This window comes from Rutidosis leptorrhynchoides, chromosome 7 (genome assembly GCF_046630445.1).
Source record: "Rutidosis leptorrhynchoides isolate AG116_Rl617_1_P2 chromosome 7, CSIRO_AGI_Rlap_v1, whole genome shotgun sequence".
Lineage (NCBI taxonomy): Eukaryota > Viridiplantae > Streptophyta > Magnoliopsida > Asterales > Asteraceae > Rutidosis > Rutidosis leptorrhynchoides.
The window spans coordinates 8,051,774-8,069,940 of record NC_092339.1 but is presented as its reverse complement, the minus strand read 5'-3'; the positions used below and the strand labels follow the sequence as shown (position 1 = coordinate 8,069,940).

Below are 18,167 nucleotides of genomic sequence, written 5' to 3'. Positions count from 1 at the left end.
ACGTATATAACTCCTTGTTATATCACGTACCTATACCTTTATGCATCGGTTTGCGAATCGAGAAATGTCATTGGGTTATCACAGTATATGAATTGAAAGTCTTTAATCGAAAGATTATTAGATTACATACTTATCATTTTATAATCTCGACACATCATACTGCCATTATTGGAGTATAGACAAATCATATCTTAGCATATCTATTCCCAATAGACCTTGTCTAACACTTTTCCTAAATTTCCTCCGTAAATTACGGAAATCTTTCTGCTATATATACATATTCAAGGAGACGAATATATCATTCAATATTCAACACCCATTTCATATCAAACCCTATTCCAAACACATAATATGGATTTCTCACCTGATTCCTCAAGTTCATCTAGCTCCGAAGATAGCGTGACAGGAGCACACCCACCGATCAATTACCGTGATTTCTTTAGAAAATGGGGATGGGTTCACGAAATACTCACCCTATGGAGAAATGAAGAAGGTACTCCTTATCACGAGCCAAACTTACCACCAAACGTCAGAGTACTCGATCCGCTTACCGGCGAACCTGTTCGCAATACCGTTTTCACTCTTTTCGCAAGGATTTTCTGCCTCGAAGGTCCACTCGATGTAACCAACGATAGTATTCGTCCTCTACTCCCGAATTCTAATCAGATAGGATTATTAGAAGAAGTTAGAAGACTTCGAACTAAATATCAAGAATTGACAAACCTTACGGAGAAATGGGTAGAACAAATCCATAGACTCGAGCATAAAGTAGAAACCCTAGAGGAAACGGTGCACGATTTGGAAGCTAGGCTCACACCTACTAACCAAGTACCATAAGCAACACCAGCAGCATAACCAGCACCACCAGTACCATCATCATCACCACCAACAGCATCAGCTTCACCAACAACAACATCTACAACCCACATCACACTCAGTATCTCGGATATCAACATCATACGCCCCATAGATACCAAGGAATATTAGTAATAATGAGTTAAGATATATTGACTCATTCTTCCTGAAGAATTATATATGTATACTTTATATATATATATGGTTTGGAACAATAATCAATTTTTTCGTACTAAGCTATTATGTGTAAATCTTAACTAGTAGGTACTACATGGTTAATTCATATCACTAATATGCTATGATGTACATCCCTCTTTAATGATTTAACAATCGTTAATCACTGCTTCAACACAATAAACTCCATTTCATAATAAATCAAGTGTAACGACGAATGTATTGATTCATAACTTCATTAGCGAAATATTTCGCGACAATTATGAAATCTCTAAGGTTTTGGAGATTATTCATTCTCGTTCCAACCATAAATCAAATGAGTTTAATATTATATTAACTCATTAAATCCATGATTACATCTGAAGGAAAATATATATGTACGTATATTTTCATAAAGACTGTAATTAAAACTCTTTTGTACAAACTGTTAATTGTGAAAATATTTTAACGGGTAGGTAATACCCTAGAAATATTTATATCTCACATTAATATGTTACACTGTACATTTTTCAATTCCGATTCTCATGAATTGTATTCATTCGTATTCTGTGATGAATTATCACATCAAACCACCGAAACTATCATTCATTACTTTTGAAATTTACAACATTTCTTCGTCAACCATTAGATCCATTGACGGTTACATCCTGCGATCAACGCTTAAAATTCTTGAAAACATCTCGGATTGATAATCAATGATTCAGATTCATTAACCTTGAGAATGCTGACGAAGCAGCAAAAGCTATAGATGGTCTTAATGGCCAAAAGCTTGATAATAAAGAATGGTATAAGCTCATATTGGAACTGGAAAACGGATTGAGCAAACCATGAAGGAGACCAAGGACAAATACAAGGACCAAACCTTGTATTCAAAGAATACAGGTAATTCTGGATCCGATGGAATCTTTAGAGAATATCTTGCTCCGAAGTCATGTTAAAAGCTTGCGGAACATTTTTCTTCATCAACTATCGAACTTAGAAATTCCAAAATATCATCATAAATATCCTCAATATTTCTGAAGATATCTTCATAACTATTCTTGTCTGAGATTACTTATCTCTTTGTGCTATCTGTATTACATAATAAAGGAAACCGTTTTAGTTTCTATATTCTGTAAAATTCAAGTTTAAATTATGAATGATTTGAAGTAGTGTTGGGAATTAAAGCATGAGTTAGTATAATATAATGACGTCAGGCCAACGTGATTATATTACAGTAAGTCATGCTAAGTTTTAATGGAAGATGATGATTCATAGACTTTCTAATCATCATTTGTCATGTTACACGACTCTTACATTCTACTTAATCTCTGAACATATCAAGAAAATATATTCTTGATAGTTCTATCCTCAGTAATTCTGGTAACTTACCAAATCAAATCATGATATTACGCTTAGAACATTAGGTTCATTCGAAACTTCATACCTACAAATTATGGACCATTATTCGCTTGACTTGGGGTCGAGAAGAGAATAAAAAGGCAAAGAGCTCTGACACATAAGGGAGAATATAAGCCTGATAACAACCCTGAAATTTACAAACCGTGTATATCAATGCGTATAGTAATATAAAGGCACGGGAGAATGAAAAACACTATAACCCCAAGGTAATGGAAGAAGAAAGTAATTTCCTCTGGTGGTAGATGAAAAAGAAGAATGACAGATATGAAAGTTAAGAGTATATCAAGAATCAGAACTGGATGAAGCATTTCACAATCTGTTGGAAGTATGAAATGAGGAAAAAGATGTAGGGGTGGTGAAAATAATGAAACGGAAGTGCTTAATTTATAGCGAAATATCGGACACAGCAATCGAGGCAGATTACGCATTTAATTAAAGGAAATCGTAATTTCCTTAAATTTCGAAGAATCAAATCTTATTTAGATAATGAAGATTTTCTACTCCTTAAATTCCGGAAATCAATCGTTACTAACGTCAATAGATAAGACGCATCTCTATTCTCCATTTCACTCGATTACGATAACTTCCCTCTTACGCTTCGAGTAATTGGATTGTTTTATCCATATTATTCAAACGGTAATAAAACTCTATTTAGCGACTCATATACGTCATGAAAACATTTTTATTGTTAGCCATGACGACCTCACTCAAATTTCGGGACGAAATTTCTTTTAATGGGTAGGTACTATAACAACCCGAAAATTTTCGACTAAATTTGAACCTAATTCTTATATGATTTCATTTAACCTCGACTAATTCCGACGATTTACGAACTATTATTTGTAAATAATTATGTATTAATATTAAATTTTTATATTAATATTATTATTATTAATTATTTCTATCACTCATCATTATCATTTACAATTATTATTACCTTCATTATTATTATAAATCTTAACATTTATATCAATATTATTATTTTCAATAATAATATATTGATATGAAATTTGATACACATAATTAATTTTATTAATATTACTATCAATATTAATAATATTAGTATCATTATTATTATGATTAAGAATTTAATTATTATTATTATCATTAATACTAATATTATTATCATTTTTATCATTATCAATATTATTATGATCTTTATCTATTATTATTATTTTAATATTGTTAATGCATTTCTGTTACATTTTAAATATTAAACTATAAGGTAATAATCATAAATTTTAATTTTAATTATAAAAATTGAATATAATAATAATTTTTATATAAAAAAATTCGTATTTAATAATTAAACAAATATAGAAATAAAATGTTAAATGTTCTTAGAAATGTATTAAATGATTTTTTTTAGAATTTTATAAAAAAAATCAAAACTATATTTACTTTTAATAAAATTACAAACTACTTTTTCTTATTCTAACTTTTAAGATTTACTTTTTAATAAAAATACAAAATACTTTTTCTTATTTTAACTTTTAAGATTTTACTTTTAATAAAAATACAAACTACTTTTTCTTATTTTAACTTTTAAGATTTTACTTTTAATAAAAATACAAACTACTTTTTCTTATTTTAACTTTTAAGATTTACTTTTAATAAAAATACAAAATACTTTTTCTTATTTTAACTTTTAAGATTTTACTTTTAATAAAAATACAAACTACTTTTTCTTATTTTAACTTTTAAGATTTTACTTTTAATAAAAATACAAACTACTTTTTCTTATTTTAACTTTTAAGATTTACTTTTAATAAAAAATACAAACTACTTTTTCTTATTTTAACTTTTAAGATTTTATTTTTAATAAAAATACAAACTACTTTTTCTTATTTTAACTTTTAAGATTTACTTTTAATAAAAATACAAAATACTTTTTATTTTAACTTTTAAGATTTACTTATTTTATTTTATTTTATTTTTACCTAACATTTTCAACTATAAATACCACATACATTTCTCATTTCAAACTTACACCTTAATCTCTCATTTCTCTCTTAAAAAAAACTACTTCTAGTTGATATCTCGGTCACTTACTTGCTTTATTTTCCTTTCTTGCGTGGAATACTTCAACTGCTATTTATGGTGAGTTTCATTTGATCCCTTTTACTCTTTACATTTTTGGGCTGAGAATACATGCGATGTTTTATAAATGTTTTACGAAATAGGCACAAGTACTAAAACTGATTCTATGTGGGTTAGAATCAAAAATCCCCTAGCTTGGTAACTTTAACTATTGGTTTATGAACTGGTAGGCGTGAATCCTAAAGATAGATCTATCGGGTTTTACACCCCCACTCAGATGTTGTTCTAGTCACTACTAAACTAGAAGAACGAGTGTTTAGTACTTCGAGGTTAACGTAACGCACTTGATTCGGTGCAAATATTATTATAACTCAGGGGTACACACTCTTGTTAAGGCTAGTTACCGGGTGCCCACAACTTATAGAATGCTTTTATACACTTGCTAGTGTACGGATAATTATGAAACTGAAATCTTGTGGCCTATTATTATAACGGAAATGAATGATTATGATAAACTAATTAACTCACCAACCTTTTTGGTTGACACTCTTTAGCATGTTTATTCTCAGGTTCTACATAATGCTTCCGCTGTGTATTTGCTAATTGAAAACAACATTTCAACGAGTCATTCATGGATAATTTGAAGGACTTGCATTTTGCTAATTTGATGACGATTGCTTGCTATGCTTGGAGTCTTCATTGCATATCATATCAATTAAAGACATTTAATGCGTTGTTTACTAAATATAATGTAATCTATTTATCTTCTACTGTAAAACTCAATAAAACGTCTCATATAGAGTCGTTCTCGTTTATACAACTGTAATTTGATATAATTAGTCACAATTACCCCAGGCCCTATTTTGGGGGTGTGACAGCTATAAACAAAGTAATTCAGATCACACACTATTTTTTAAACAAAGAAACCAACTAATAACTTGTTTTATTATTTATGTCAATGACATGATAATTACGGGAAATGACACAGATGGATTTTTAACTTAAAAACATACTTATCAAATAAATTTGAAATGAAAGATTTGGGTAGACTAAAATACTTCTTAGGAATTGAAGTTTTACGATCTCAACAAGGAACATTTATATGTCAAAAGAAATATGTGCTTGATTTACTTGCTGAAACAGGGATGAATGACTGCAAACCAGCTGAGATCCCTACAATTCCAAACCAGAAGTTGTTTATCGAAGGAGCTGAACTTGCAAACAAAGAACAATACCAAAGGATCGTTGGAAAGCTTATCTACCTTGCTCATACTCGTCCAGATATAGCGTATGCATAAGGAGTCGTCAGCCAGTTTATGCATCATCCTCAAGTACATCACATGGAAGCTGTGTGGAGAATCATCAGATACCTCAAAGCAACTGTTGGACATGGAGTTGTATTCAAAAACAACGGACACCTCAAAACTCAGATATACACAGATGCAAGCTGGGGAGGTGAAAAAGGAGACAGAAAATCCACATCAGGTTATTTCACCTCCGTCGGCGGGAACCTGGTTACGTGGAAAAGTAAAAAACAAAAGGTTGTAGCTCTTTCAAGTGCTGAAGCTGAGTTCAGAGGGATAGCGCTAGGAGTACAAGAAGCGTTATGGATCCGAAAACTACTAACAGATATCGGATTTCCACCAGAAGACACCAGTCAAATTTTTTGTAACAATGAAGCAGCAATTGCTATTTCAGAAAACCCAGTTCAACATGATCGAACAAAGCATGTTGAAATCGATAGGCACTTTATCAAGGAAAAGCTTGAAGCAGAAATCATCTCACTACCATTTGTGAGATCAGAAGACCAACTCGCAGACATCCTCACCAAATCTGTCAATGGAAGACTATTTAACGAAGTATTGTTCAAGTTGAATTTCGGAGATCCCACTATTCAACTTGAGGGGGAGTGTTAGAATAAAGAACAAAGACAGATTACCTTTTTTGGTATGTTGACTTTGAGATCAGAAGAAAGTTTCTTCATCACTTCCCAAGAATAAAAGATCACAAGCAGCCTTATGTTTTAGCATTCAACGGATACAAACAGCAACATCTTTCCATCTATACAAAAGTGGTTCCAAAAACAAATGGAGCCATACTTTTTTTAGGAAATAGCTGTTACAGCTTTGTGTGTATAAAACCACATCAAAAGTAAAGATTAAACCAATTCAAGCTTGTATCAAATTATCAATAAATCAATACAAACGATCAGTTTATAATTCTTTAATTCTAACACTGACTTGTCCATGTTCTACACAAACGGAGAGAGACTGAAGGGATGAGGAACAAGATGATGATACCTAGGCGACAACATCATCACCTACCCACCCAATTACTTGCCCAAATTAAGTTTTTTAAGTTTTCGAAGACGATCAAAGCGTAAGTTAATCCTTGTACCAACAAAGGTGAAAGATTCGAGGTCAAAACCATACAAAGAAATAGATTCAACAAAACGCCAAGTATCCAACACTTCAAAGTGTTTTAACTTAAGACCCCATCCACCTACATGTATATTACTCGGGAGTTGTGAATTACAGATTGATAATTGCTCAAGATTTGGAGAATTAGACAGAAGTTTTTGAAGAATTGTGTCATTCACTTTAACATTTTTTAAGATAATTTTTTTAAGGGAAACTTGCTCCACAACCGTGTTATCAGCTCTTACAAGATTTCTGTCAAATAATCTTAGAGGAATTTCATAATATCCACAAATTCCAACAATACTTGAAAAATCTAGTTCAAGAAACTCGACTTTCTTGTTAACCGCAACATTCATCGATAAAACTTTTATGTTCATTACTCAAACCGTATCGAATCCGAAAGTCTTTAAGCACTGGGTAATTGTAGCTTTCGATAACACTATTCACCTGGTTGATGTACTTATCGTAATCTAAGCGCGTGCTAACTCGGACCATAATATTTTGAGTGCCATCAAAGAAGTTAAACCGGTCTAAATGACCCCATACGAGCCTCCACCTAGTGGAAATCATGCTGGTAATGGCCGCCTCTTTTATAGGCAAATAAGAGAGTACGATAACAAGAATATCATCTGACAGTTCACTTATGAAATCATTTGTACAAAATCCATTAGGGTCTGTGGTGAAGTAGACGAGATCACTGGATGTGATCCCGATTGATTGAACGGAATCTTTTGGAGATTTAGTTGTGAGCTCGTCTTTTTGATTCAGAGATAAATGTAAATCTAGGGGACCTGAAGTAGAAGGGAGTTTTTGAGAGACGAATTCTTTAAGATGTTGGAGAGTGCAAGGATTAGGGATTTTAACTATTAAGGTTTTTTTCGTTTTAAAGGATCTGAGTTGCAACTTCATAGGTTTACTATCTGCAAAAGAACATTATAAATAATGGAATTTACCACGAATAGTAGATATTAAATTGATTATAAAAAACATGCATCACTCGAATCTTAGTAACAGTGAGCCTTGATAAAAACTGTTATTATATTTATATTGTTGTTGAAAAGAAAGCAGGGCAAAACTGGCAAAAAAATTATAGATAAAAAATCCTTCATCAGATGAAGAAAGTAGTCAATCTAGTTGCAATTGCAATTCTATGATAGTAGTATCAATACAATCTCGTTGAAACGAAACAGCATCAAATCATCTATATTATTATATGAAGTGTTGTACATAAAAGCCACCAGAATGATTTGTAAAATTAACCGTTACCAACTAAAAGATACTGGAAGACAATTACTAAGGCTTTTCAAATTAAGAGAACCACATTTGATATATAGAAGAAATTACACATTTAATATACCATGACAAAAAGAGAACCACATAATCATAAATTACTAACCAAATGCCAGACCATAATCTGATTTGGTATGCGATAAACGGTTAATTTACCTTTGGGTGTAACCTTGTTGTGACTTTGTTGACTTGCATGTGAGACAACAGTAGGCATCTTTGAGATGGTCAATGAACTCTGCGATCTTTCTTCTAAAAGCTGCTGCACAAATCACCCAATTAGACAGGCCAAACGAACGACTACACAAAAACATATGGCACACATTAGACTCACCCTAGAAGCTGGCTGAATTTTACAATCTGACTCAGGTTCTAAAGTTGACTTGTCTTTGACTTGTATTTTAGTTGTCTTCCTGTCACCAGCTGCAACTTTTCTCTTGTTCAAATGCTTGATAATCCACCTGGTTTTCGTGACCAGGTAAGCTTACATCATCAACAACACAACCCTTGACATTCTTATCACTCGAACAAGCCTCACGTGACGTGGATTTAGAGGTTTTTGACTTATCCTTCAAAGTTAATGGCCTAAACAATGGAATTGGCGGCTTTCTTGGCTGATGCACTTTAGATTTTACTTCAGCAACTTGTTTTTCCATGACCTATACACATATTAGGGTTCCAACAATTTCAAAGTTAATATATGTTGAATTGCAGAGGGTTCGAAATATAGGGTTTCAACAATCAAATAAAGTTGCAGATGTAAGAAACTGAGAGACTCGGTGAATCAATAAGAAAACAAGGAAATTAAACGCGGAAATTAAAAAGTTACACGATGATTACCTGAATATCATGCGAATCGATAATATAGAGTAGAAATGTAGCAGTGATACGCAGGTATTCAAACAGACGAAATGAGGCGGTGTTGATGTATGAAATTGATTTTTCAAGGTCTTTTATATGTTAATTTTCACCTTAAATATATATTTATACTAGGTTTTGAGCCCGTGCGTTGCACGGCTGCTCAAAAACTATTCCAAATACATTATTACTAAGAAACTGTAGTAGTGAAAAACTATATATTACTAAGGAAACATCATATAAGTAAAATATCTTATATAATATTTTGTTTTGAGACACGTATGCATGTATATGTAATTACATATGTAAACGGCCTAATAGTTTATTAATGTTAGTGATTCATTAAGTATTCATTAAAGTGCCGACTTCTTAAACCTGAAAATTGATAACAATAACAGTTAATGCTATAACATTACCTGAGTCCTCTGACTCATATAACATTGAACACAATGCTATATAATTCACCACATAAAAATGAAGTCATATCTAAGAAAACATATAAAGTAATACTCGTATACTACAGGAGTCTAGATCAATATATAAAGCATTTTACTAACGACAACCCTTAATGCTATCATTAAGACGCATTATATAATTGTACATAGCGGTTATTAGTCACTTTCTAAATATTGGTTATCAAGTTGTACAATAAATTAAAGCATGTAGACAACCTTTTCATTAGCAAAATTCTATATAAATCAGGTTTCATATTTTATAAATCACATGCTCGTTAACAAAGCATATAAATCTATAACATAATCAATGAAAGAGAGTTTGGTAATAAAAAACATACATTACCATTCAAATCTAAAGAAAAAACACGGTAACGTAAGTGTTGAACCTCTTATAAGTTCAAAAATAGTAGTTCTAGGAACTTTGTCAAGATGATCATAGTTTTTTTTTTTTTTTTTTGGGTAACGGTGGAACCCCACTATGGGTCAGAGCACATTGGCCCCCCACTGTAGGTAAACCCCCGGGTAAACCGCAAGCCGACCCTCAACGGTTACCGGGTAAAGCATCCTCAGTGATCATAGTTTTTTCTTCGGGTATGTATCTTGCATCATCTTCAAGATTCAAGAACGTGTGATCTTCCAGCAAGATGATGTGAAGTCTTACACAACAAACATGACTAAGCTTGTATACACCATCATCACATTATACTTGAGTTTGAGTGCAGCATAATAAACTGGACAAATAATTTTGCGAGCAACCGCAAGTGTAACTTCAACTTGAACATGAAATTGTTCCCGGATAAATAGATTTGCCGAGCACAACCAATCAATCACACTAAATGTTATACAAGTAAATCCAAGAAACGACTAAATAATTGATTAAATGGGATTAAAAGTAGCTTTCAAAGCAAGTTACGATTTACAAAGTGAAAATCCCAAAAGATAAAAATTTATTCCAGATCACAACAATATTCATCCATGCTTTACATAAAAATTTTAAATGGGTCATGATTTCATAATACAACTGCGTATATTTATAAATTAAATCCAATAGCTCTTTCTAACACATAGTTCCAAGAAATTGATCCGATCAAATATCCCAACACAATGCTATTGAACACTTCTGCGTTTAATATATTGATCTAATAAACAAATCATATATTCACATAACACCCATGAAATCGACTTAATTTAACCTATCTAATTAATTATGGTACCTTTCTGCGTAAATTGAATCGAAGACATGCTTTCGGATTCATCGTTGTTTTGCCACTCCGATTTGATTCGATCAACGATTTTGTGATATGATTTGCTATTGCCGATGACAGGGTTATCGAAGAGTTCATATAGTTGAACAAATTGAATCTGGAAAAATTAATTTGAGTGAGACAGAAAGGGTGACACCTGTAAATTACACATGGCGTATGGGGCTACTAATACGGTTTTAATGACAATTAGGATAAATTAAACTCTCTTTTATATAATTTATATATATATATATATATATATATATATATATATATATATATATATATATATATATATATATATATATATATATATATATATATATATAGATATATAGATATTTATATATTTATTTTTATTATATAATATTTGATAATATCCTACTCCGTATTCATTTATATTCGTTTTCGTGCGAGGTTCTTTACTCCACATAGTTCAAACTAGTTGTGGAGCCCTCGCTTCGCACTGGAGACTCCGTTTTGAATGCGAGTTAAAAAAAAATCTTCATCTATTTTGTAAAAAGGATTTTTTTTCGACATCTAACATTAAAGGGTTATTCTTTTTGTGAAAGTTGATTCTTTTAGCGTTAAAGTTAGTTGATCTATTTTGTAAAAAAGAATATTTTTTGACATCTTTTATAGCATTGAAAGGTTGTTCCTTTTAAAAACGTTGTTTTTTTATCATTGGAGACAAAAAAAAGAAAAAAAGAAATGTAGCGCAGTAGTGGCCTATGTGGGTCCTACTGTTTGAGCACAGTGTACAAGTCGGTAAAGCGTTGTGGGTGTTATTATTCAGTATTTTTGGTGTTAGTGATGAGATAAATAATAATTTAGAATATAGGTATAAAGTGGGAGGTTCGATTTGTATTTTAATGGAAGTTAGGGGGTTAGGTTTGCGAAAAGTGAAAAATCGAATAGTACTATTCTTAACAAATAAGACAAATTTTGTCTATTAGTTATATTGGTAATATATAGTTCACCTTGATAAAATATTACGAACGGCAAACAAAGGCTGTCAAATTCTGTTGATTGATCTTTTTTTGATAGTTGTAGATGTATATATGATTATTAATGTTATAATTATATTACCTATATGAGATCTTGTAGGTGGCTTTCATATTATTTAAATTTAAATTTAAATAGCTATATAAAATGGGGGATGATTCTAACACACCATTTTTTGATCCTCACACTCCAATTTAAAGAAATGGAGTATTATTAGAAGAGTAAAAGGTTAAAATAGGTGTGTAAAGATCAAAAAAGGGTGTGTTAGAATCATCCCCTATATAAAATCATTACAAATAATCATTAGATTTTATTAACAATCACTATTGTACCGATGACCAACAACACTAAAAGCACATACGGGAAAATATAACCTTAAACTTTTTATATTAATTATTACCATTACAGATCAATAAAAACAAAATACAATAGAAAGTAGAGGAATTTAACTAGAAGTTACTAAATCTAAACCAATTGTGATACACTAAGACAACAATATCGATAAAAGGCTAAGTGAGTGTACCAAAAGCTCACCCCTTAATTGCTGATTTATAAAAGAAGCACAAAACTACTTTCAAAACTACTTTCAGAAGAACATACCAAATGCACTATATAAAAGGTAGATATGAAAATGCAATTGTGAGTCTCAAAGTCTCAATCTATTCATTCACTTTCAAAAAGTTTATTCTCCGGCAACTCCAACTTGTAACATAATATTAGATTTAACTCAAATCCACCCAATGAGCTAATAAGATCGTTGAACCAATTGATCCATCATCAACTTTGACCATTCTGACCGACTAAATCCGACTTTAACGAACTAAATCCGATTTTGACACATTAACCGGTGTTGACCGATTATTCGATTAATTAGAGGGATTTTGGAAAATTGAATATGCGTGCTTCTAAAAAGGGATTAATCGGGATTTGTACTTTTATGATGTTCTAGCGTGACAAAATAATATAGGTTCAGTTGGAAGAGTAGCTTAAACACATAATTCATTTCACCATATAATATCCAAAATCCTTTCTTATTTGGATTCTTATTATCTTAACTCTGCAGATTGCTTTTCTCACCCGGGAGTCACTGCCAGGTCAGTCCTACCAAAAATTTATCTCCATGATACCGATTACTAAATTTTCTTAATATGCTATTTTGGTGCTTGAATTACTCAAAAATGGGCACTCCAATATTTACAAATAGCTTATGCTTTGTGATTGGTTCAGCAAAACCGTTAATCATCTCATCGGAAGGAGCTAGTGAGGACTACCCTAGTTGTACTAATTTGGCATATAAGAAAGCTGTAACCGATGGTGCAGATATTATTGACTGCTCTGTTCAAATCACAAGTGATGGCATGGCATTCCTATTTGTTTAGGTTCTATAAACCTTCTTGATAGAACAACAGTCGCTCAGTCGGGTTTTACCAACCTTTAACTACCATTCCCGGTCTTCATAATGGTACTGGAATATTTACCTTCAGCCTAACATGGAGCCAAATTCAGAGCTTGAGACGTAAGTCATCTACTCGCAGTTAAAACGGTTAATCTTTCAAATATTTCTTATACTTACTTATCTGGTCTTGTTTTTCTTTCTGTTCTCGTTTGCTTTATACCTGCAATAGTCAATGTATATGCGAATTCCACTTTGTTTCGGAATCCAAAAGCGAGAAGTGATGGAAAGCTAATGACTTTGTCTGATTTTTTGTCGTTTGCAAATAATGCTACATCTATATCTGGTGTCTTGATTAACATCAAGGTAAGATTATCCTCATGACTTTTTTTTTTTTTTTTTTGCTTCTAGGGTGTAAATGAGGCGAGCTACTCAAGCTCGACTCGTTAAAGCCGAGCTTAATCAAGTGTTGAAAAACATTCAATTAAAAGCTCGAGCTCGAACACGCTCGCAAGCCTAAAGGAGTCTTTCATCTATATACAATATATAAATTGATTATACTTGCAAATTATAATATATATATATATATATATATATATATATATATATATATATATATATATATATATATATATATATATATATATATATATATAAAATAATATAATTATATAATAATTAATGATTAACATGATTCATGTGAATTGAGACCATGCCATTGGAAACTTGGACTAACACTGACACACTATATTGGTTCTTTAACCATCCAGAATGTTGAGTTGTAAGAATTAAATAATTGTAATGATCGGTTTTTGATTATATGTTGAATTGATACAATTGTTATTGAGTTCTTACAATTTACAAGTGTTCTTATATAAACTAAACATTGCAACAGCTATTTCTACACTTGGTATGACTCCAATTAACTTTTGGAACCACCAAAACAAATAAGGAAAGTGTTGCATATCAGCCTGCTTTTTAGCCGTTTGATTGTTTTGACTTGGCAGACATGTGAACTTCTATTTGAGGAAATGATGAAGGACTTATCTTCTGATCCCAAAGTCAACTTACCATAAAAGGTAAGTTGACTAATTATGTTTCTGCATTCTAACTCTCCCCCTCAAGTTGAATAGTGGGATTTTCGAAATTCAACTTGCTGAGAACTTTGCTGAAGAGTCTCCCTTTGACTGATTTGGTGAGGATGTCAGCTAGCTGATCTTCAGATCTGATTGATGGAAGGGAGATGATTTCATCATCTAATTTTTGTCTAATAAAATGTCGATTAACTTCCACATGTTTGGTTCGGTCATGTTGAACTGGATTTTCTGAAATGGCAATGGCTGCTTCGTTATCACATAATATCTGAATGCTATCTTCGGGTGGAAATCCGATCTCTGTTAGTAGTTTTTGGGTCCACAATGCTTCCACAACTCCTTTGGCTATCCCTCTAAACTCTGATTCTGCACTTGATAGAGAAACAACCTTTTGTTTCTTGCTTTTTCATGCAACTAAATTACCTCCGACTATTGTAAAGAATCCAGATGTAGACCTTCTATCCCCTTTTTCTCCAGCCCAACTTGCATCTGTATATATTTGAGTTCTTAGATGCCCATTTCTTTTGAACACAACTCCATGATCCGCTGTTTTCTTCAAATATCTGATGATTCTCATTACGGCTTCCATATGGTGAACCTGTGGTTGATGCATGAATTAACTTACAACTCCAACTGCATGTGCTATATCAGGTCGAGTATGAGCAAGATAGATGTAACGACCCGGAAAATTTCGACTAATTGTAAATCAAACTCTCGATACGATGTAATATTTTTAACACGATTAGCAAAGTCTGTTAGGTTGGATCTCAAAAACTTTGAAATGTGTTCATGTATTCATTGACCTTCGACCATTCTCGACGATTCACGAACCATTAATTGTAAATAGATATGTGTGTATATATATATATTAATTTAAAATATTATAGGTTGCTCTTATTAAAAGTAATTATGTAAAATAAAATAAAAATGATATTATGATAATTATTATTTAAAAACATATCTACATATATAAATGTAACGACCCGGAAATTTCCGACCAAATTTAAACCTTAAACTCTATATGTTTCCGACACGATAAGCAAAAACCTGTAATATTGAGTCTGGAAAGTTTGAATCTATATTCAGATAATCAGTTACTTTTTGACCGTGCCTGACGATTCACGAACAATTATGTGGATATAGACATGTACATACTATATGTAGTTATACTAATTGAAAACGTTAACAAAGTAATATATATATATATATATATATATCATATTTTACATGAACGATATGTGTTCAATATGGTTGATGACGGAATTAAAAGGTAATATCATATGATTGAATTATCTGTATTATTATTAGTTAATGTTATTATTATTAATAATATTATTGTTATAAACATTATAGTTAATATCATCATTATCATTAATAATGATATTATTAATTATTATTAGTATATACTATTATTACAAATTTTCACTAATATTAAAGTTAATGGTATTTTTTTTATAATATCAGTATTATTTATTATTATTATTATTAATTATTATTAGTATTTTGATATATGTTTACATTTATTAATAAATGTGTAAATGAAAACAGATGAATCCATTTCTCTTGTTATCATCGGATCGTATGTAATTTTGTCTTGGTCTCTAAATCGAATCTTATCACATAGGATTCCCAAATCTGTTAACAATTGCGATCAACTTTTAATTTTTATATATTTCCTTCTGACTGTTTTTGTTTTTACTCTTATGTAAACACTTTCTCTTTTCTCTATATATATCTATATACATAAGCATATAGATAACTGGATACATACACATATATCACATAAAAATGCAACCCGTTCACCACTATGGTTCACCACCAGTTACCACCGTGAGCACCCTCACCACCATCGACTAACCACCACCATAAACCCGCCACCAAACTAATTCATCTTTTGATATTTTAAGCTCGAGTAAACAGCCACCAAACACCTTCATGAACCACGACAACCATGTAACCACCTCCATCGTTGCCATCCATCGTGCACCACCACCTTAAAACACTGCTGCAAATATGTTGCGATCGACCAGAGACCACCCTCCTTCTTCGTAAAACCATCCCATGCCACCTACAACCTTCCTCATCGCCACCCTAGATAACCTCACCAATCTCCGCGAAACTCGACTGTTACTATACTTATGCTTCCATTACCGTTGGCTATCACCCTACTCTCTCTCTAATTCTCTTTCGGTTTTTATTCAAACATGATCATCAAACCCAAACCCAATTTTTTTTACTGTTGCTTTCCTTTCTGTTTTAGCCGGAATAATCACCACCACAAACAACAGGGTATGTCAATTTCTGTGATTGAACAAAGCCACAAAACAAATCCATTTGTTTATTTATGTTTCTGTTCGAACACCACCACAGAACCATCTCTCTCTCATCTTCTCCCTCTCTCACTTCTTGTTCTGTTTAAAACGAACACAATATCAGACAACCGATGCTCTATGCTTAATCTTCTTCTATTCAGGCCGTTACAACCCACTTGTATTTACAGAAAATATTTCTGCCACTTTTTGCTTGATTCCCACTCGTCATTGTTGTTGTTATTCTCCGTTCAAACCATAGCCAACACCACTTCGAAATTTCTGTTTTCGTTACCATTACACAACCATCGAAACCCACTTGTTGTCGCCACTGCAATCTGTCTGTTTACATCTGTTTCTGTCGACAAACAACACACATACACACCATCCGATCCAGCCTGTTTTATGATAATTGATATTATGACGTCGTGATGATGATGGGGATGATGATTAAAGAGACGAGGTGAAAGTGATGATGAAGATGGTTATGAAGTGTGTAATCTCTCTGTGATTGTCGGTTAAGAAAAAGAAGAGGAAAAGAATCGAACCCCACAAATAATTTCGAACTTTCCAGCTGTTAATATCACAAACCTAATTAACGTGTTTTCTGGAAACTGGCAGTAGGTTTTTAAACTCTATAGCTGGGCCTGAGATTGTGTTAATGGGTCGAGATTTTTTTTTTATTTTTCAATGGGCTGAAAAATATTAGTTGGGCCGAAAAGAGTAGTTAACTATTTACGGGTATCATATTTTATCAGAAAGGCAGTAAACAGATGAGTGGTTTAGGGTATTAGGATGTGGGCGGGAGGTCGTGGGTTCTATTCCGGGCAACAGCATGTTTTTTTGATAATTCATTTTAAAGGTAGTTCTACTTTTATTAATTATTATTATTATTATTATTCTTATTATTATTAATTATTATTATTATTATCATTATTATTATCAATTGGCAATATTATGATTATTATTATTATCCTTAAACTTATTATTACCACATGTATTATTAATATCATTAATATTATTATTATTATTATTAACATTATAACTATTAATATTAATCCATTTGTAATATTATTGTATCATTTATATTATTAAAACTATCATTTTTAAAATTAACATATTTTTATTATTTCTAGCATTACTATCATTATTCTAAGCTAGTAATACTTTAAATTATCAATTTTGCAAACAACCGATATTTATATATATAAAGTATACTAATATTACCTAAAATTTGGTTTTAACTAATATATTTGTTGTAATATTAATTAAATATCAAAAAGTATCATAATGTGTTATAAGTATTAATGAAATCATAATGTTGGTCTTGATACATAACAGAAAATATATAATCTTAACTGATTTATAATGTGTTAATATATATACATGGTATAGGTTCGTGAATCCGAGGCCACCCTTATAAGTTACCAATGGTGTTATATGTATTTTTACTACAAAATACATTAGGTGAGTATATAGTCCCTTTTAAACTCTAAATATTTTTGGGCTGAGAATACATGCGCTGTTTTTTATAAATGTTTTACGTTATGGACACAAGTGATCAAAAATCTACGTTGAGTTGTACCATGGCATATTTCTTTATACTTGGTAACTAATATTTACGTGAGGAGC

General features: G+C 31.6%; 1 pseudogene; it reads left to right on the top strand.

The window, feature by feature from the left end:
* The first annotated feature begins 12,917 nt into the window (after positions 1-12,917).
* Positions 12,918-18,167, top strand: part of LOC139858902 (glycerophosphodiester phosphodiesterase GDPDL3-like) — a 43,069-nt pseudogene continuing 37,819 nt past the window's right edge.